We start from the raw sequence: 23,775 nt of genomic DNA on the forward strand, positions 1-23,775 counted from the left end.
GATGGTTGACATCTAGTGGAACCCCTAGGCAGTGCAACATCATTCATATCTCAAGGGGATTTCATTGGGGACTCTGGGGAATACATACAGTGCCTTGCGAAAGTATTCGGCCTCCTTGAACTTTGCGACCTTTTGCCACATTTCAGGCTTCAAACATAAAGATATAAAACTGTATTTTTTGTGAAGAATCAACAACAAGTGGGACACAATCATGAAATGGAACGACATTTATTGGATATTTCAAACATTTTTAACAAATCAAAAACTGAAAAATTGGGCGTGCAAAATTATTCAGCCCCTTTACTTTCAGTGCAGCAAACTCTCTCCAGAAGTTCAGTGAGGATCTCTGAATGATCCAATGTTGACCTAAATGACTAATGATGATAAATACAATCCACCTGTGTGTAATCAAGTCTCCGTATAAATGCACCTGCACTGTGATAGTCTCAGAGGTCCGTTAAAAGCGCAGAGAGCATCATGAAGAACAAGGAACACACCAGGCAGGTCCGAGATACTGTTGTGAAGAAGTTTAAAGCCGGATTTGGATACAAAAAGATTTCCCAAGCTTTAAACATCCCAAGGAGCACTGTGCAAGCGATAATATTGAAATGGAAGGAGTATCAGACCACTGCAAATCCACCAAGACCTGGCCGTCCCTCTAAACTTTCAGCTCATACAAGGAGAAAACTGATCAGAGATGCAGCCAAGAGGCCCATGATCACTCTGGATGAACTGCAGAGATCTACAGCTGAGGTGGGAGACTCTGTCCATAGGACAACAATCAGTCGTATATTGCACAAATCTGGCCTTTATGGAAGAGTGGCAAGAAGAAAGCCATTTCTTAAAGATATCCATAAAAAGTGTTGTTTAAAGTTTGCCACAAGCCACCTGGGAGACACACCAAACATGTGGAAGAAGGTGCTCTGGTCAGATGAAACCAAAATTGAACTTTTTGGCAACAATGCAAAACGTTATGTTTGGCGTAAAAGCAACACAGCTCATCACCCTGAACACACCATCCCCACTGTCAAACATGGTGGTGGCAGCATCATGGTTTGGGCCTGCTTTTCTTCAGCAGGGACAGGGAAGATGGTTAAAATTGATGGGAAGATGGATGGAGCCAAATACAGGACCATTCTGGAAGAAAACCTGATGGAGTCTGCAAAAGACCTGAGACTGGGACGGAGATTTGTCTTCCAACAAGACAATGATCCAAAACATAAAGCAAAATCTACAATGGAATGGTTCATAAATAAACATATCCAGGTGTTAGAATGGCCAAGTCAAAGTCCAGACCTGAATCCAATCGAGAATCTGTGGAAAGAACTGAAAACTGCTGTTCACAAATGCTCTCCATCCAACCTCACTGAGCTCGAGCTGTTTTGCAAGGAGGAATGGGAAAAAAATTCAGTCTCTCGATGTGCAAAACTGATAGAGACATACCCCAAGCGACTTACAGCTGTAATCGCAGCAAAAGGTGGCGCTACAAAGTATTAACTTAAGGGGGCTGAATAATTTTGCACGCCCAATTTTTCAGTTTTTGATTTGTTATAAAAGTTTGAAATATCCAATAAATGTCGTTCCACTTCATGATTGTGTCCCACTTGTTGTTGATTCTTCACAAAAAATACAGTTTTATATCTATATGTTTGAAGCCTGAAATGTGGCAAAAGGTCGCAAAGTTCAAGGGGGCCGAATACTTTCGCAAGGCACTGTACAAGCTCAGATTTCTAACTTCCTGTTTTGATTTCAACTCAAGATTTTGCCTGCCAATATGAGTTCTGTTATACTCACAGACATCATTCAAACATCTTTAGAAACGTCAGAGTGTTTTCTATCCAATACTAATAATACTATGCAAATATTAGCAACTATGACTGAGGAGCAGGCTGTTTGATATGGGCACCTTTCATCCAAGCTACTCAATACTGCCCCTGCAGCCATAAAAAGTTAAAAGCTTTGTAGAGACTTAATGTTGTTTTGTAAAGCAAATGCTGTAACCACAGTTGCAGCATGCAGGGAGATGGCCTGTTGTCTCTGATTTGACTAAAACCATACACTTCATGGAATACAGAACCATCTCACACAGCAGAGTGAATGCACATTAGGATTCTCATCCATAACATCGAGCTCAGGGGGAAAGGAAAACTTAACTTGTTATCTGAGAAATCTGCGGTGAGTAGTTGTCAATTCCTCTACAGATGAAGGATCTGAATTTGATCAGCCTGGAAATGTGAAACCTGTAGTGTATTTGAGGTTTAAAAAGGATTCTGAAGTTTGTAATTTCCATTTTGAAATTTCAGACTTGATTTTCCCTCATGAAAAATTAGTAGGTGTGTCCTAACTTTTGACTGGTACTGTATAATTCCTTCTTGCAACTATCTTCACGCTCTCCTCCTCTCACCATTTTCCTTCGCTTGTGGACTTCAGTGCACAACATGTCAGCTGTCTGCGACCAGGCAGCTAAACCTTCATATCATGACAGCTACCCACTACACACAGCCTACATGGTTGTCAAGTCGCATTAGTTAACCTGCTACAATCATGCAATACAAGTCAGAAAGCAGTTTAGAGGTTACACCGGCAGGCCCCGGGGGCAATACATTAATAAAACCAAAAGCTTACCTTGACATGGAAGAGTTTCAGTGTTGGATAACCATATTTAGTTAGCTAACAAAGCATCCCGCTCTGTTTGAGCCAGGTGTTTGAGTAGGCTAAACTAGCTAGCTGCATTTGTTAGCTAAGTGAAAGTTAAAAACAATACAACCAAATATAGCTAAATTTCTCTGTCTCTCTTTCTCTCTCTCGCTCTCTTGCTTCTCCTTCATTTTGGAAGAAATGTATTTGTTTGAAATGGTTCAACTATTGTCTTTCTCTCTATTTGAGTCAACTACTCACCACATTTTATGCACTGCAGTGCTAGCTTGCTGTAGCTTCTGCTTTCAGTACTAGATTCATTCTCTGATCTTTTTTTATTGGACAACATGCCAGGTCATGCTGCTAGAGCTCTGATAGGTTGGAGGACGTGCTCTGGAAGTTGCCATAATTACTGTGTAAGTCTATGGAAGGGGGTGAGAACCATGTCCTCCTAGGTTTTGTATTGAAGTTAATGTACCCAGAGGAGGACAGAAGCTAGCTGTCCTCTGGCTACACCGTGGTGCTACCCAACAGAGTGCTGCTGTAGACTTTCCTTGCAAAATACTGTGTTTTAATCAATTATTTGGTTAGGTGAATATATTTAGTAAAAAATAATAACTTTTTTCATGTTTAATTATGTTTATTTTTATGAAATGGTACAGTATGTGCTGAAGTGACAGTCCTGTGTTGTCTGAATGACACTTAAGGGGATGAGCCTGGTGCATCTTGTTTAGGGGGCTACAGATTTAGGATCTTCATTTGAGCCAGTTTGCCACAGCAGGACAATAATCCTGCAGCAACAGAAATGGTACATTATTATGTGGATTTTAATTAATGCACATTTATTTTAGAGGCTGATACATTTTTCATTAGTGCAAATCGAGTCTGACCTTATAAAGTGGAAATTAATAACTTTAGAAATCTTTTTAAACCTTGAAAACACTAGAAGTTTGCATTTCCTGCTATGCAGGAACATTATCAGCAATCAAATTAAATTCATACATCTGTATTTTGAAAGATAACTAATTCTAGCAGTTGCTATGCTGGTGAGTTCCGTGCATTTCGTTTACATGTAATGGAAGGCTGAGCCCAGGACAGTATGCAGTAGCACTGTTGTGTTTCTTGACATTTGTATAGAAATAGCTCTCTCTCTCACTCCCTCTCCCTCTCTCATAAACAGGTTGGAGTCGTTGGGTCAATACAGGACAAATATCAGCACCCACCCACTACCAAAGCAGCAGCATGAACATTACTCTTCCTCCTCCTCAATGAAACAACCAAGTTAATTGAGTATGCCTACACTTGTTTATAATTGATCTCCTTGAATATAACTACTTCCATATCTTAATTAAGAGGATTGATTTAAAAACTATTTTATGCTCCATGTGTGAAATGCGAGACCAATATCTCAGTCTAAGGAGAATGTAAACAACAACAAGATAGCGTGAATTATGCATAAAATGAATATAATCTCATCACCACTTTTCTAGTGTTTTTAAACCAGTTTGTTGGCAGGTAGCCTAGTGGTTAGAGTTTTGGACTAGTAACCGAAAGGTTGCAATATCGAATCCCCGAGCTGACAAGGTAAAAATCTGTCATTCTGCCGCTGAACAATGCAGTTAACCCACTGTTCCTAGGCTGTCAATGAAAATAAGAATTTGTTCTTAACTGACTTGCCTTGTTAAATAAAGGTAAAAAACAATGAACTGTATACTCTGCAGTGCCTAACTTCCTGTGTACCTGTTGCCCTTGCTGACGTCAGGCCTTTCAACAGCACTCACTCGCTCAACGGGCATTGTAAAGTAAGGAGTTCAGTTGGCCAGTCAGCATGTTGGGAATGTGCTATCACGGCACATTAAATTGACCCAAACAAGCAATTAATACATTGCTCATGGCAGGTCAAGGGAAGTGGAGGAGCTCAGGGGATTGATCAACTGAGCTGAAAGAGAGAGGTCTGCCCATCCATCCCTGATGCTGATCCTTACGAACACTAGGGTGGAAATCAACTATAGTTATATGAGGGACTGTGGGAAATTAATGGACCGATCAATATTTCCAATCTCATCAATATCAACACCCTTTTCCAAAGCACCAATTCCTAAAAGCTCTCTGGCGGGTCTTGCCAATCTTTATCAATGTACAGTAGGGAGAACAAGTATTTGATACACTGCCGATTTTTCTTACTTACAAAGCATGTAGAGTTTCATTTTGATCATAGGTACATTTCAACTGTGAGAGACAGAATCTAAAACAAAAATCCAGAAAATCACATTGTATGATTTTTAAGTAATTCATTTGCATTTTATTGCATGACATAAGTATTTGATACATCAGAAAAGCAGAACTTAATATTTGGTACAGAAACCTTTGTTTGCAATTACAGAGATCACAGGTTTCCTGTAGTTCTTGACCAGGTTTGCACACACTGCAGCAGGGATTTTGGCCCACTCCTCCATACAGACCTTCTCCAGATCCTTCAGGTTTTGGGGCTGTCACTGGGCAATACGGACTTTCAGCTCCCTCCAAATATTTTCTATTGGGTTCAGGTCTGGAGACTGGCTAGGCCACTCCAGGACCTTGAGATGCTTCTTACGGAGCCACTCCTTAGTTGCCCTGGATGTGTGTTTCGGGTCATTGTCATGCTGGAAGACCCAGCCACGACCCATCTTCAATGCTCTTACTGAGGGAAGGAGGTTGTTGGCCAAGATCTTGCGATACATGGCCCCATCCATCCTCCCCTCAATACGGTGCAGTCGTCCTGTCCCCTTTGCAGAAAAGCATCTCCAAAGAATTATGTTTCCACCTCCATGCTTCACGGTTGGGATGGTGTTCTTGGGGTTGTACTCATCCTTCTTCTTCCTCCAAACACGGTGAGTGGAGTTTAGACCAAAAAGCTCTATTTTTGTCTCATCAGACCACATGACCTTTTCCCATTCCTCCTCTGGATCATCCAGATGGTCATTGGCAAACTTCAGACAGGCCTGGACAGGCGCTGGCTTGAGCAGGGGGACCTTGCGTGCGCTGTAGGATTTTAATCCACGATGGCGTAGTGTGTTACTAATGGTTTTCTTTGAGACTGTGGTCCCAGCTCTCTTCAGGTCATTGACCAGGTCCTGCCGTGTAGTTCTGGGCTGATCCCTCACCTCCCTCATGATCATTGATGCCCCACGAGGTGAGATCTTGCATGGAGCCCCAGACCGAGGGTGATTGACCGTCATCTTGAACTTCTTCCATTTTCTAATAATTGCGCCAACAGTTGTTGCCTTCTCACCAAGCTACTTGCCTATTGTCCTGTAGCCCACCTGAGCCTTGTGCAGGTCTACACTTTTATCCCTGATGTCCTTACACAGCTCTCTGGTCTTGGCCATTGTGGAGAGGTTAGAGTCTGTTTGATTGAGAGTGTGGACAGATGTCTTTTATACAGGTAACGAGTTCAAACAGGTGCAGTCAATACAGGTAATGAGTGGAGAACAGGAGGGATTCTTAAAGAAAAACGAACAGGTCTGTGAGAGCCGGAATTCTTACTGTTTGGTTGGTGATCAAATACTTATGTCATGCAAAAAAAATGCTAATTAATTACTTAAAAATCATACAATGTGATTTTCTGGATTTTTGTTTTAGATTCAGTCTCTCACAGTTGAAGTGTACCCATGATAAAAGTTACAGACCTTTTTAAAAAAAAAAAATTATCTGTAATTATTATTACGTGATTAAACTAACCATGTAAATGTAATTAACTAGGAAGTCAGGGCACCACAGAAAATCTTCAGATTACAAAGTTATAATTTTCCGAACATAACTCTTCAGATATTTTAATATCTGATAAATTAGTATTCTATTAATTATTCTTTACCTCACAGTCTCATTCAGTCTCATTCCAAACATCGTAAATGGTTGGTTATCTGCACGAACCCAGCCTTCACTATAAATCATCCATACACCAATTGGGTTAATCATTTATTAACTAACTAACTAAATAATCACAAAAATGCATAAACAAACAGTAGATATGTTACTAACAAATGATAGTGAAGATTCCTTAGTGGGCTAAGCCGATATGACGGATGTCGTGATCTTCTCTGTTGGAATCCGGTCGGTCTGCTGGAAAGCTCATGCGAGTCTCTCGTTCTGTTTCCCTGAAGATCAAAGTCTTTCGTGGTTAGAATAAATGTTTTGTCGGTATTCACATCCCAGGTTTATATCATTTCTAGCTGCAGACTAGTAATTAGTATCTAAGATTTGCTCTTATTCTGTAGGGATCGATAGTCTCAGTGTGTAACCATTTCCATCCATTTCCAATGCTCCATGTGGTATGATTAGGAATTCAATATCTATTCACAATCACAGCTCACACTGTGGGTTTGTTCAGTCTTGGTACTCAAACCTGTGCCACCTCGACTTACACCGAGGTATGCGTGGTCTGAAGATGATTTCCTCAGGAGGGGATTTTATTCATAACAGTAGAAAAGGCAGTTCTATGAGGCTTGATCATGTCTGTGCTCACGGGGGCGGGCTAATGACTTAGTTAAACTTTAATGGGAATATAATTCTCTCACATTAAATGTTTAACATCACATTACATAATTTCACAAATAGTTTAATCTTTATTCATTCATTTTATAGAAGAATAAGATGCAAACCTCGTAACAGAAAAAATGTACAGATTCAGAGATATAGTTATGTGTGTTTCCTGTACTCTCTGAGATCACCAAATGAAACACACTCATCATACCCGTCCCTTAATAGTCCACAGACCATTCTCACAAGTGGACATTTTGTTTCATTTTCCCATTTTGGGCATTTAGGAGTTCGGCCAAGTGAAATCCCTTGTTCTCTCTGTGTTTGTCTCTCTGCATGACCAGGGGAAGAGAGTCTCCAACAGGAATTTATGACCTGAGATAACAGAACCTGAGTGTAAAAGGAGTGAGCGAGACGTGGAAGCCAATATCTAATCCCAGAAAGGGCCACGTCATGACAACAGCTTTGCACACTTTTGGCATTCTCTAAACCAGCTTCATGAGCTAGTCACCTGAATGCATTTCAATTAACAGTTGTGCCATGTTAAAAGTAAATTTGTGGAATTTCTTTCCTTCTTAATGTGTTTGAGACAATCGGTTGTGTTGTGACAAGGTAGGGTTGGTATACAGAAAATATACCAAAGTCCATATTATGGCAAGAACAGCTCAAATAAGCATAGAGAAATGACAGTCCATCATTACCTTAAGACATGAAGGTCAATCAAATCCAGAATATGTCAAGACATTTTGAGTTTCTTCAAATGCAGTCACAGCAAACATCAAGCACTATGATGAAACTGGCTCTCATGAGGACCGCCACAGGAAAGGAAGACCCAGAGATACCTCTGCTGTAGAGGATAAGTTCATTAGAGTTAGCAGCCTCAGAAATTGCAGCCCAAATAAAAGCATCACAGAGTTAAAGTAACAGACACATCTCAACATCAACTTTTCAGAGGAGACTGCGTGAATCAGGCCTTCATGGTCGAATTGCTGCAATGAAACCACTACTAAAGGACACAAATGAGAAGAAGAGACTTGCTTGGGCCAAGAAACATGAACAATGGACATAAAACTGGTGGAAATCTGACCTTTGGTCTGACGAGTCCAAATTTGAGATTTTTGATTCCAACCTCCGTTTCTTTATGAGACGCAGAGTAAGTGAACGGATGATCTCTGCATGTGTGGTTCCCACCATGAACCTTGGAGGGGTGATGGTGTTGGGGTGCTACCTTATATAATGTTACTTACCCTACATTATTCATCTCATATGCATACGTATATACTGTACTCTATATCATCGACTGTATCCTTATGTAATACATGTATCACTAGCCACTTTAACTATGCCACTTTGTTTACATACTCATCTCATATGTATATACTGTACTCGATACCATCTACTGTATCTGCCTATGCTGCTCTGTACCATCACTCATTCATATATCCTTATGTACATATTCTTTATCCCCTCACACTGTGTACAAGACAGTAGTTTTGGAATTGTTAGTTAGATTACTTGTTGGTTATTACTGCATTGTCGGAACTAGAAGCACAAGCATTTCGCTACACTCGCATTAACATCTGCTAACCATGTGTATGTGACAAATAAAATTTGATTTGATTTGATTTGGTGACACTGTCTCTGATTTTCTTAGAATTCAAGGTACACTTAAACAGCATGGCTACCACAGCATTCTGCAGCGATACGCCATCGCATCTGGATTGTGCTAAGTGGGACTATCATTTGTTTTCAACAGGAAAATGACCCAACACACCTCCATGCTGTGTAAGAGCTATTTTACAAAGAAAGAGAGTGATGGAGTGCTGCAAGAGATGACCTGGATTCGACAATCACCCGACATCAGCCCAATTGTGATGGTTTGGGATTAGTTGGACCACAGATTGAAGAAAAATCAGTCAACAACTGCTCGGTTACATTTGAAGTCGGACATTTACATGCACTTAGGTTGGAGTCATTAACTCTTGGTGCTACAAGGCAGTATTTTCATTTTTGGAAAAAAAACGTTCCCGTTTTAAACAGGATATTTTGTCAGGAAAAGATGCTAGAATATGCATATAATTGACAGATTTCGAATCTGATCTTTCCAAAACTGTAAAGATATTGTCTGTGAGTATAACAGAACTGATGTTGCAAGCGAAAGCCTGAGAAAAATCCAATCCGGAAGTGCCCCAGGTTTTGAAAGCGCTGCGTTCCAATGACTCCCTATTTGGCTGTGAATGTACCATCAACGAGCTTACGCTTTCTACGTATTCCCCAAGGTGTCTACAGCATTGTGACGTAGTTTTACGCATTTCTGTTAAAGAATAGCCGTAGGCGGCCACATTGCGTAAGTGGTCACATGGTGGCTCCGAGAGAGATTCTCGCGTAAAATACAGAGGTAGCCATTACTCCAATCGGTCCTAGAGAAAAACTAATTGTCCCGACGGATATATCATCGAATAGATATTAGAAAAACACCTTGAGGATGGATTTTAAACAACGTTTGCCATGTTTCTGTCGATATTATGGAGCTAATTTGGAATATTTTTCAGGGTTGTGGTGACTGCAATTTCCGGGCGATTTCTCAACCAAACGTGAAGAACAAACGGAGCTGTTTCGCCTAGAAATAATAATAATAATACCTAAAGTTGGTTTAGAAAAGTAGTTTGAAGTGATTTGTAAAGGTTTATAGGCAACTTTTATAATTTTAAAAAGTGACGTTGCGTCTTGTAAATGGGCATTTTCCAGGAACTGACTGGCCTTCAGCAAATGACATTTTGGGTATACAATGACGGATTTAATCGGGAAAAAGACCCAATTGTGATGTTTATGGGACATATAGGAGTGCCAACAAAGAAGCTCGTCAAAGGTAATGAATGTTTTATATTTTATTTCTGCGTTTTGTGTAGCGCCGGCTACCGCAAAATCTGTTGTTTAGATGACGTTTTGGTATTTTGGGGGGGTGCATGCTATCAGATAATAGCTTCTCATGCTTTCGCCGAAAAGCATTTTACAAATCTGACTTGGTGGCTAGATTCACAACGAGAGTAGCTTTAATTCAGTACCTTGCATGTGTGTTTTAATGAAAGTTTGAGATTTATCGAGACATATACTATAGTACTATAGGTGGCGCTCTGAAATTTCCGCTGAGGTGTTCCTGTGCAGGGATCACGTTGGTAAGAGGATTTATCAATACATTTGTGGAGTGGTTGAAAAAGGAGTTTTAATGACTGCAACCTAAGTGTGTGTAAACTTACGACTTCAACTGTGTTGTAGGCGGATGTGGTGGATTGAGAAGCACCCAATAATAATAATCAATTTCAATCAATAAAATGTATTTATAAAGCCCTTCTTACATGTTGTACAGAAACCCAGCCTAAAACCCCAAACAGTAAGCAATGCAGGTGTAGACGCACAGTGGCTAGGAAAAACTCCCTAGAAAGTCCAGAACCTAGGAAGAAACCTATAGAGGAACCAGGCTATGAGGGGTGGCCAGTCCTCTTCTGGCTGTGCCAGGTGGAGATTATAACAGAACATGGCCAAGATGTTCAAATGTTCATAGATGACCAGCAAGATCAAATAATAATAATCACAGTGGTTGTCGAGAGTGCAACTGGTCAGCACCTCAGGAGTAAATGTCAGTTGGCTTTTCATAGCCAATCATTAAGAGTATCTTGTAACGGTCGTCTGATGAAGAAGGATCGGACCAAAGCGCAGCGTGTTAGGTGTTTTTTTTTTATTAACACTGAACACTAGAACAAAATAACAAAGTGAGAAATGAAACCGAAACAGTCCTGTCAGGTGCAGAACATTAAACAGAAAACAACTACCCACAAAACACAGGTGGGAAAAGGCTACCTAAGTATGGTTCCCAATCAGAGACAACGATAGACAGCTGTCCCTGATTGAGAACCATACCCGGCCAAAACAAAGAAATGCAAAACATAGAAAAATGAACGTAGCATGCCAACCCAAATCACACCCCGACCAAACCAAAATGGAGACATAAAAAGCTCTCTAAAGTCAGGGCGTGACATATCTCTACCACTCCTGTTGTCTCTAGAGAGTTGAAAACAGCAGGTCTGGGACAGGTAGCACATCCGGTGAACAGGTCAGTGTTCCATAGCCGCAGGTCGAATAAAATAAAAAAATAAAACGGTATCTCTACTTTAAACTGACAGATTTCTATGGGGATGTTTTTATTATGCTAATTAGATTTCCGGACAACGACCATTCAAGAGGATGCTTTCAGACATAATCTGTGTCTTAAATGTGTTGTTCATAGATTTCATAATACACAAAAACTACCAACTGTTGGCAATATTCCTTGTTTGTAATAATTGCAGAGCATTAACAAACACTGAATAGATTAAGTGGACACATTTTTCAGCACTCTTCAGCAGAAAGTGCATTTTCAGTTCTGCATTTCAAATGTTTTAAAAAGGATATTATGAGCAAAGTGTCTAATTTATAGGCCTTCCGGAGTGCTTTTATGCCCTTGTTGATACACACTTTCAGATGGAGCTGTGAAAATGCCATATCTCAGAGAACAGATATTGGAGCACTGATATTATTCTAGCCTGCAGATATTGTTTTGATAAAACAGTGAAAAATCTGTGAAACAATTTTGATTAAATTAGTTCTATTGTTGCAGCTATGAATACATGAAAAGTAAAGTAATTTTGTAATAAAACAAACAAGATTAATTTAAAATGTTTATGTATTATTGCATTATTTGCAAATTCTGAAATCTCATTAATGCATTGGACTGGTCACATTATAGATCTATGGGATACTCATCCTCATATCACTTATGTCTTATTCTACTGAAACACATTTACATATCCTTCTACTATGCACAGAATATTTGAACATTTGTCATTGTGATTAGGCACAGATAGTGAATGCTTTCCAGCTGTAGACATGAGCACTTGTGTAATGGATCGAGTAGGTCTACTGTATATTTGTGATTGAATGACTGAAGTAGCACTTCATGAAATATGTAAAAAAAAAAAAAACAGTAACCCCATGTGTCAAAAACTAAATACACTACAATACAAAAACGTCTGTAGATCACAAGCGACAGTGAGTTGAATCATACATTTGGCATATTTGGGCATAGAACAGGTCAAATAGCAATACTCTATGTTTTTAAGCTATTTTATTCTGAAATATATTTCAAAATACATAAGCTGAAGTCATTTTAATGATAAATACAAATTCCTCTTTTTAAGACATTTGAGTACCCTCTTTTTCAAACAACATTATTGTATCGGTTTTCTTTATGAGATGGAGAGTCGGACCAAAATGCGGCGTGTAGATTACGATCCATGTTTATTGTGACTATAGCAACACGAATCTAAATACAAACAGTGCAAAATAATAAATGTAATGAAAACCGAAACAGCCTAAACTGGTGCAAACTAACACTAAGGACAGGAACAATCACCCACCAACACACAGTGAAACCCAGGCTACCTAAATATGGTTCCCAATCAGAGACAATGACGAACACCTGCCTCTGACTGAGAACCATATCAGGCTGAACATAGAAATAGACAAACAAGACATGAAACATAGAATGCCCACTCAGATCACACCCTGACCAATCAAAACATAGAAAATACAAAGTAAACTATGGTCAGGGGGTGACAATTATCGTGTTTGTCTCTGCTTGGGAGAAACCCAAAGCTAAAGTGATGGTTGGTTGAGTTTATGTTCTGAGCAATCCGGAATACTTGAGAATAACGCAGTGATGTTCCAGCCACTTCAGCTTAACGGTTTTCTCATAGGAGAACACATGGCAAGACAGGCTGGGTCTGGAGCCATGGAACAGATTTGGTATATGCCTCCATGTTTTGTGCAACAGCAAGAAAATGTTCCAACAATAGTGTGATGGCAGAAGTTTGTGTGAAATGTTCTCAAAATGCTTTTGGAACATCCATGTCATCACACACTTGCAGAGGAATCCTTACCTGGCGAACCAGTAAGAACATTACCATTCTAACAACGACTTGAGTGAAGTTCTGAACTCCTAAGTGTTAGTTCACAGATGAACATTATCCTTAACCTTCCCCATGTATTCCTGTATCACAGTTGCAGACAGCTGTATTGTTTAATGGAAAGTTTGTTGTCCTTACATCACGTCGGTAGCCTGTAAAGAGGGGCATATATAATCACATTTCCCTCCAGACATTATTCATCATTACTTTCAAAGGGTTGATTAATCTGCCACAGCGTCTGAGGACTGTGTGTTTAGGCCCACAAAAGGCTGTGCTTGTTTAATTAGTTTGGGAGGATTGAGGTGTCAGGCACAGAATGCTCCTCAGGAAGTAAATGATCACTGACTGGGAGACAGTTACCTTAGAGGTCACCCTAGTAGGGGTCCAGTTAGCCTGGAATCCAAACTGAATATCACTCCAGTTCACGTCCAGGCTACCAGCCGTGCAAGGTAACAGTAATCTTACTGTCAGACTTGTTTTACGCTGTCAGCCATGACCCAAAATAACAAGGGAAAACTTCAGGTTACAATCCATGTGAACTCCCAGAAGAAGAACGCCTTAACTAACCCATCCTCCTCATTTGCTACAGTCATGCATTATTCCAATAATCCCCTCCTTTTATGTTTTTGTAAGAATGAAGCAGCCAGCTAGAAAATAAAATACTTTTTTCTATTAACCAGATGGGTGAACCGGGTGTCCTCTGAGCTTGGAATTAAACACTACCGTTTTCAATTATGTTTTTAAAGCACATTCTAGTATCGCCTTATTTACAAGAAACATATAGTTAGGGTTGCAAAGGGAGGGTATATTACTGGAAACTTTCTAAGTTAACCACTAAACTACCAGAATTTTGGTAACTTTCAAGGAATATGGAATTTTAGTGGACTTTTTAGGAATGATTTTCACAGGTGTCTATAATTATCTCTGGCCCTCTGTGTGGCCTTATCACATGTAAAATATATTTTTAAAATCTAATAAGATGATTTGAAAATAAAAAACTGAATTACAAAGTGGTAAAATATTATCCCACATATACTGAACAAAAATATTAATGCAACATGCAACAATTTAAAAGATTTTACTGAGTTACAGTTCATATGTGACACCATTTGCCTCATGCAGTGCGACACATCTCCTTCGCATATAGTTGAACAGGCTGTTGATTGTGTCCTGTGCAATGTTGTCCCACTCCTCTTCAATGGCTGTGGGAACTTTCTGGATATTGGTCGGGATCTGGAACACGCTGTGTGATCCAGAGCATCCCAAACATGCTCAATTGGTCACATGTCTGGTGAGTATGCAGGCCATGGAAGATCTGGGATATTTTCAGCTTCCAGGAATTGTGGTCAGATCCTTGAAACATGAAGCTGTGTATCTTCATGCTGAATCATGGTGATGACAGCAGATGAATGGCATGACATTGGGCCTCAGGATCATATCACGGTATCTCTGTGCATTCAAATTGCCATCGATAAAATGCAATTGTGGTCATTGTCCATAGCTTATGCCTGCCCATACCATAACCCCACTGCCACCATAGGGCACTCTGTTCACAACGATGACATCAGCAAACCGCTTGCCCACACGACGCCATACACGCGGTCTGCAGTTGTGAGGACGGTTGGACGTCCTGCCAAATTCTCTAAAATGACGTTGGAAGTGGCTAATGGTAGAGAAATTAACATTACATTCTCTGCCAACATCTGTGGTGGACATTTCTGCAGTTAGCATGCCAATTGCAGCCCCCCTCAAAACTTGAGACGTCTGTAGCTTTGTGTTGTGTGACAAAACTGCACGTTTTAGAGTGGCCTTTTGCTGTCGCCAGCACAAGATGCACTTGTGTAATGATCATGCTGTTTAATCAGCTTGTTGATATGCCACACCTGTCAGGTGGATGGATTATCTTGGCAAAGGAGAAATGCTCACTAACAGGGATGTAAACAAATTTGTGCACAACATTTGAGAGAAATATGCTTTCTGTTAGTATGTGCAGACATTTCTGGGATCTTTTATTTCAGCTCATGAAACATGGAACCAACACTTTACATGGTGCGTTTATATCATTGTTCAGTGTATAAACCATCAATTTAGTGAATAACATTGGTGTTATATCTTTTTTTACTATGTCAATATGTCTTTCAACAAATAAAAACAGATAAAACACATTTACAGTACTTGCAGTACTGTTTATAAAAATATCAGCCCATTACCCAGGGCTAATCCAAATATGTTTTTAATCTCTGTTGAAATGCCTTTTGCCAAATCCTGTTATTGAAACACCAGTGTAGGACGGTTTCAATCCTGAAAGGCTGACAGACTGTATTATGTGGTCATTGTGGTCAAGATGATCAGCTTACACAGGCTCACCTTCTCACCACTGATAATACGTATCAATGTGCTAGCCTGGGTCTCTCTCTCTCACACACAGTCACGACCTGAACCCTTGTGTTGAGACATATTTCCTCTCTTTTCCCAAATGTTTCCCTTAATTCATTTAACAGTAGCTGTTTATACTATGACTGATATTACCAGTCAATTTACTATTATATCTGGATCTAATTGTTTCTATCTATATAGTAACTTTCAAGGATAGGTTTACCATGCCCATAGTGATTCAATGTGAAAAGATGACTCAGCATTCCATAGTCAGACATATGACTGTTTTCTGACACCCCTGCCTACTTCTATAATTACAGTTGCTGATTTACTCCATGAACAATGTGATACAGTCATTAACATACCATTAAGGGTTGTTATGTTATGTCCCTCAAGCTAAGCAGTTGTCGCAGTTATGATCCTAAACAAGTTGATCACGGATAACTTCAGAACTGTCATATCGAAACGTTTTGCAGGTTGGATGGCTGCCCAATATATGATGTTATATTGGTGCAATGTATCCTTGCTTTTGTGATAATCTACATTATTAGTTTTACAACATTTTAATAATAGGTTGACACTGATCGCTCCAGTTAACAAGTTAATTTAAAGTGGATAATATGTGAACAGGGGACATGAGAGTAAAGAGTAAGGTTCTTGAACACAATTACCATTCAGGGTACATCGTTCAGGGTAGATTGTTCAGGATAGGTAGATTGTCTGATGATGGTGATGAATAAACAGGGCATCACACACATTAGATTTCATAGTGCTAATTCTATCAAAGAGAAGTCCAGGGGGACTCTGAGTGCATCTTATTAGGTTGTTGTCACATGTTTCTGCTACCTGAAACCATGTGTTTCTCTGTCAACATGCCTGTTAGGCCTGGGTAATGTATTTTCCCTTGATTCAATCACTCTGTTCTGGTGTCCCTGTGTGTGTCAATCCACCTGAGTGACAACAGGGATAATGCTTCTCTTCTTGTGACCGATACACGTGTCAGCGCCACAAAGCACCCAGGCAGATTGGAGTGGGGAAGGGAAATTAGATGGCCCATAGCCATGCAGTCACACTGACAGGCCTTTTGGGCTCATCACACTACTTTCAGGGGGGTGAACAAGCTGGAGCACCCCCTCAGAGGGCACACACACACACACACACACACACACACACACACTGGGTTTCTACAGATACTGTGTCCTGCATCAACATGGCTCAGAGCTATAATCCTTTAGATAGCAAAATTAGGTTATTTATTTTGGTGTATCAATTTGATAAATTGACCTTTATGTCTCTAGGGAATGCACCGTGAGCTTCAATTTCAAAAGAATACAGTAGCCTTCACAAGCTGTTATTATCTGTAATGACCGTGGTGTACTTTTTAAGCTTGGCAGTATTACAGTATTTTCAACTCATCTTTTGTGTGTGTTATTTTTAGCTGTGAGGTCACATGAGAGCATGCATACAACACAGTAGCATTCTCCAACAATAAAATAACACATTCATCTTGTGTTCTTTTGTTTTGTCTCCCCTCGTTTCCAACAATGTCACTTTCTTCTACAAATGCTGGCTGGAGGCAGAAGATAGAGTATTTGTTTTCACCACCATCAGTTTCACAAAGCCGGGCCATTTGTCAAGAAGAGACATGATCTGAAGCCCTGCCTCGCTGCACTTTGTATTATATTGATCACCTCTGTCACGAAGACCCTTTCTACAGGTGATGGACACGTTCTTTGTTCTTTGCTCTGATTGGTTTGGTTTTCCAGAGCCTGACATTGTGGTGAGCTCTATAGTTGGAACTATTTGCCAAAGGGTCCACCAGCTGGATCACTGCCACTAATACAGAGAAGGCTTATGGTGTGAAGGTAAACAGACACACACAGCTGACTCAGACTGCTTATTGTAAGGCTTTGGGTTTATCAAATGACCATATGGCCAGTGGTGGAAAAAGTATTAAATTGTCATACTTGAGTAAGAGTAAAGATACCTCAATAGAAATGACATAATTTACAAACAAAGCATTTGTGATTAGTGAGTCTGCCAGATCAGAGGCAGTAGGGATGACCAGGGATGTTCTCTTGATAAATGTGTGAATTGGACAATTTTCCAGTCAAAATGTAACAAGCACCTTTGGGTGTCAGGGAAGATGTATGATACATATATTATTTTGTTTAGGAATGTAGTGAAGTAAAAGTCAAAGTTGTCAAGTCAGAATATAATTAGCAAAGTAAAGTACAGATACCAAAAACAACTACTTCAGGAGTACTTTAAAGTATTTTTTACTTAAATGCTTTACATAGCTGCATATGACTGCTCATAGCTAGTTCAGCCAGTGTGGGAAATCTATTCCCCAAAGCAGAGAACGTGCTTCATAGACATTTTTGTCTCACATGTATTGTTTTTATCCATCAGGCTAAATATGCAAAGAGAAATACAGTAGCCTCAGGTGATGCAAAGTACCCAAAATTCAGATGCTCATGCTAGTATCCCTAGGCTGTATCCTAGAGATCTAGACTGTATCCTAGAGATCTAGGCTATATCCTAGAGATCTAGACTGTATCCTAGAGAGCTAGGCTATATCCTATAGATCTAGACTGTATCCTAGAGAGCTAGGCTATATCCTAGAGATCTAGACTGTATCTTAGAGATCTAGGCTATATCCTAGAGATTTAGACTGTATCATAGAGATCCATACCGTATCCTAGAGACCAAGACTTACAAAAAAAGATTGCCATTTCGAATCTGCAGTAACAGTATAGTAACTGCTACTGTGGTATTTTGTAGAATAAATAAAACACTGTGTTACTTTGGACACAGCTCAGGGATTTAAACTTGCAACTTTCAGTTACTAGTCCAACGCTCTAACCACTAAGCTACCCTGCCGCCCCATAGTATAACTAGGCTACCTTGCCACCCCATAGTATAACTGCAGTTATACTGCACTCTGACTGCATGTGCAGATTACCTCAACTAACTTCAACTGGCCTCATTATTGTTTTGTTATTGTCTTACTTTTTTGGGTTAGGTTATTTTTTACTTTAGTTTATTTGGTAAATATTTTTTAAACTCTTCTTGAACTGATGGTTAAGGGCTTGTAAGTAAGCATTTCATGGTAAAATCTATACTTGTTGAATTCGGCGCATGTGACAAGTACAGTTTGATTTGATTTGAATTACTTTTCGTAAGGGTATCCTAGAGATCTAGGCTGTATCTTAGAGAACTAGGCTTTATCCTAGAGACCTAGGCTGTATCCTAGAGATCTAGGTTGTAACCTGAATCCTGGAGATCTAGGCTGTATCCTAGAGTTCTAGACTGTTTCCTAGAGATCTAAACTGTATTCTAGAGATCTATACTATATCTTAGAGACCTATACTGTATCCTAGAGATATAGGCTGTATCCTAGAAACCTAGGCTGTATCCTAGAGATACAGAAATATAGACAGTATCTTACAGAAATCTAGGCTGTATCTTAGAGAACTAGGCTGTATCCTCGAGACCTACGCTGTATCCTAGAGATATAGACTGTACCCTAGAGACCTAGACTGTATCCTAGAGACCTAATGAAGGTAGACAAACATGGGCAGCAGAGTTATACTTTACTCTTTTTTCTGTGGTGTCCAGCACCTCTCTACTCTCCATAATTTAACAACCCTGATTACCATACTGTTGGCCTCTAACAGATGGTCATATATCTCCTGATGGAGTGGTCACACATGACTGTGTTCTACCCTTGTTGTCCTCCGCCCTCCTGCCCCCCTCCACTTTGTATTTTCTGGAAAATTGCAATACCTCCTCCTCTGCTCTCCCCCACTCAGAATGTGTTTCTGCCATTAGTGAACGGTGAATAATAATCAGGGAGAGCATCGGTGGAGGTATCGCTCCCCGTCGCAGTCGGTGAACAGGTGATAGTCCCTGACAACACTGACGGCACCAGGCTAATCTGCCAAAGCAAACACAGGCAACATTTTTACTAATATGCATGTGGTGGCAGGTGCTCCCCTGCGATTGCCACTCACACCCTCAAAGGCCATTAGAGGTTTATCAGAGGTCTGCCAGCCAGTGGCTTGGCCACTGGGACTCACAACAGATGAAGGCAGTCTCATTGCATTAACACAAGCATGTGCTCATTTTGAGTGGACAATGGGAAACATTTAAAAGACAAATGTGCTCTGAACTAAAACCCTCCATGGGGAAATAAGATGACGGCCGTCTGGCTTAGACACCCAATATAGCACCATCCTTTGTGGCGAACAGCAAAACCTATCATCACACGTCACCATAAGCCCCTTCTCCCAGATCCCAGAAGCCATAAAGTTGTGACATGACTCCCATTTAACCCGAGGACTCATACCACGGATTCACATTCCTGCAGATTCACTTTTCTATATGTTTCAGAGCATCTGCATCTGCATCTGCAATGGAAAACCCCCAGCTGTGCATATGTGCCTCTGTGTCCTGAGATGGAACACATAAAATACATCATAGCTGTTCGATCTGAAAAGATAGAGGGAGACTAGTAGCCCACGAGCAGAAGGATTGGTCAGCTCTTATTAACAGGAAATAGAATCGTACAGTAAGAGTGAAAAGGCTATACGGAAACTCCTGGCCTGCAAACAGATGTTTAATATAGAATGGGTTCAAATTAGGTTAAGGTTAGGGTAAGGGTAAAGGTCAGGGTCAGATTTAAGGGTTTGGTTAGGGTTAAGATAAAGGGTCAGTTTTATATTTTCGCAGTCTCCTTATAGGCTCCCCCAAGTAGGAGTGTGGTGGGATGGGAAGTGTAAGCGTTACAATAAGACTTGATGGGCACATGACAGAGATTTGTAGCATTTTAGCCCCTATCAATGCAAGATTAACCTGTCAATCCAATCGAGGTCATGCATTTAGTCCTTAAAATCATAAATATATGCAAGGTTAAAGTTGAGTATTTGTAAAGAAACATTTGCTGAAGACTTTACTCTCCAGTGGATTCTCAAGGACATCTCTTTTGACCCCAGGCATTTTCGAAGTCTTCCACCACCCATGCCCTTTTTAGGTTTGTTGACAGTCTCCCCAAAGCTCAGTCTGCTCATTGGTAGCCACAGATTTCCGCAAAGCATTTGGGAGGGTTACATACTTGTGTCATCAACAATATACTGTCGATGGGGGTGAGGCCTGAAATAGTCCCATGGATTTTTAACTTTATCTTTGACAGGAGACAGCAGGTGTGCCATCGTGGTGCCCTATCTGAATGGGAGTCCCTCACATATGCGGTGGCCCATGGGACCTTACTTGGCCCTGTCCTTTTCCTTGCGCTCATCATTGATGCTGCACATGAAGCTGCCAACTCTGTGTGGACATATGCCGATGACATGAATCTGCTTGAAACCAGGAAACTGCAACAACCATCATCAATGCAGAAGCAAGTGGATGAGCTGAGCATCTTGACCGCTACCAATGACATGCTCCTCAATGACAATAAATGTGTTGTGATGCATGTCACCTTCTCTAGAAACCCACCCCTGCACCACCCCTCTTCATCAACGGTGTCCCCCTGTCAGAGACATCAAAGGTCAGGGTGCTGGGTCTCACTGTCCTGCAGGATCTGCGCTGGAGCAGCCAGGTTGACACCATTACCACAAGCACCAGCATGAAGCTGTTCCTCTTCAAGAGCTTCTCTGTAATTAGAGCAGGCCTACTGTGCATCTACATTGGCTACGTAAGACCAGCTCTGGAGTATGCTGTCCCTGGAACCCTGTGTCATGATCGTCGTAGTGAGGAGACCAAAGCGCAGCGTGATGTGAATACATATTTTTAATGAAAGACGAAAAACACAAAGTACACTAAACAAACAAACAAAATAACAAAATGACCGCTATCAAAACTGAGTACAAACATGCAACATCACATAGACAATAACCCACGAAATACCCAAAGAAGATGGCTGCCTAAATATTGTTCCCAATCAGAGACAACGATAAACAGCTGCCTCTAATTGAGAACCAATCTAGGCAACCATAGACATACATAAACACCTAGATGGTAAACAACCCCATAAACCTACAAAAAACCCTAGATTGTACAAACCACATACATCACCCATGTCACACCCTGACCTAACCAAAATATATAAAGAAAACAACGAATACTCAGGTCAGGGCGTGACACCCTGGCCTTACTCAAACCCTGACTGCTCAGCTGGAGTGTGTCCAGAAGAGAGCCTGTAGAATAATTCTGGGTGGGTCGTACACCAGATACCAGGAAGCCTTCAAAACCTTTTGAATCATGTCCTTGGAGGGCAGACAGGAGCAGATCTTCCTGACATTTGCTAAATCCTTGCAGAACTCCCAGTTTGCAGGCTTGCTCCACCCAACCAGACAGCAGATTACTGGATGGGCAACCGCAACAGCCACAAACTGAACACTTCCATGACACGCACAGGCCACTATCCGAACTCTCTCATACCATACTTCACTAAACTGATTAATACACACAACATATAGCCCAGCGGCCTTAGAAATGCCTTCTTCAGAACTTTAAAGATGTATTTTCTAATGCTGCCACCCCAAACAGTGTTGTTTTAGCATTGTTGCTTTGTATGTATTGCATATTCTACCATTGTATTATATTAAGTGTGTTGCTAGTTTAGGATTTTGCTATTTGATAATAACATATGATTGATGTTATGATTGTAAATTGCTTTCCAATTCACACTATGACTGCAAGAAACCAATGAAACCTACTACTAGTACTACTACAACCACTACTATATATTCAGTGTAGAGTTAAAGAGAGAAGCATAAACAATAGTTCGATGGAAGAGTACTGTCTATGCCTCATTTGTTAATCTGCATCTGTGATATTGAGTATTCACTGACCCATTGATTATTCTTTTTCACCTCATATTTCTGCAAGCTCAGTTGAACAGTCTTAACAATCCTATAATGAGTCGTTAATGAGTGTCAGACTGAATGTTAAGTACCAGATGCACTGTCCTTTCACCTGATGAATTGTGATTATGCTTCATAAATTAATTACATTTCTTGCATGATAATTATGCCAGACATTCCTTTATGCTTTAAGGACAAGCAGTTTGAGAATGTTGAATACTTAGGATAACTCTGCAGCTCCAACTTTACAGCAGCAAATCAAAGTATTGTATTCTATGACTTGGAATTAATATTCAATGCAATACAGTTGAGGAATCAAAACATTTATGTCCAGAACCAGGTAATATCAAGATTCCATCGCGGACATCACAAGATTCTGAGATAAACAATCCAATTGAAACCATGGACATGGACATTGCTATTCAGAACATGTTTCTATTTAATCAAACTTGATGCAATTTTCACGTTCTTCCCATGTTGTGTTGGGTGCATGGGGAAAATAGTTATAATAGCTTTGGGAAATTATTATGTGCTTGTGTAAAGAATCTGTGCTCAATGTTCTGCTTGCCAATGACATGTATTAGTCCCTTGACAGGAGCTGTACATGTAACAGCAGGACTACTGCAAGTATCCGAAAGCAATATCATGTCATATTTGTCACACCCTGATCTGTTTCACCTGTCTTTGTGCTTGTCTCCACCCCCCCCACCAGGTGTCACCGATCTTCCCCATTATCCCCTGTGTATTTATACCTGTGTTCTCTGTTTGTCTATTGCCAGTTTGTTTTGTTCATCAAGTCTACCAGCATTTTCCCCCTTGCTCCTGTCTTTTTCTAGTTTTCCCAGTTTTTACCATTTCTGCCTGCCCTGAGCCTGCCTGTCATTCTGTAACTTCTCACACCACCCTGGATTATGGACCTCTGCCTGCCCTGACCCCGAGACTGCCTGCCGTTCTGTACCTTATGGACTCTGATCTGGATTTACTGACCTCTGCCTGCTCTTGAGTTGTCTTATTGCCTGCCCCCTGTTATAGTAATAAACATTTGTTACTTCGACACTGTCTGCATCTGGGTCTTCTCCTGAAACGTGATAATATTATTGACATTGTTTTACTGATGGTTGAGACACTCTATCTATATTGTTACACACTGAGGATGTTTGATGACAAACTTCATAAATAATTCATTTGAACTGAGTGAGGTCCAGAAATAACTCAAATTAGAGTGAAGTCCAGGTTTGAGGGGCTCACAGACCAGTGACAATAACAAGTTTTGCGTTCGCTGCGGTCAGAGCTCTCTCTCTCTCACATCCTCAGTCTCAGACTGCTGACCCAGCCTCTGGCTACACAAGCCGACAGGCTGTTCATGGCTATAC

This window comes from Oncorhynchus mykiss, chromosome 24, assembly GCF_057628025.1.
Source record: "Oncorhynchus mykiss isolate SJ-2025 chromosome 24, ASM5762802v1, whole genome shotgun sequence".
Classification (NCBI taxonomy): Eukaryota; Metazoa; Chordata; class Actinopteri; order Salmoniformes; family Salmonidae; genus Oncorhynchus; species Oncorhynchus mykiss.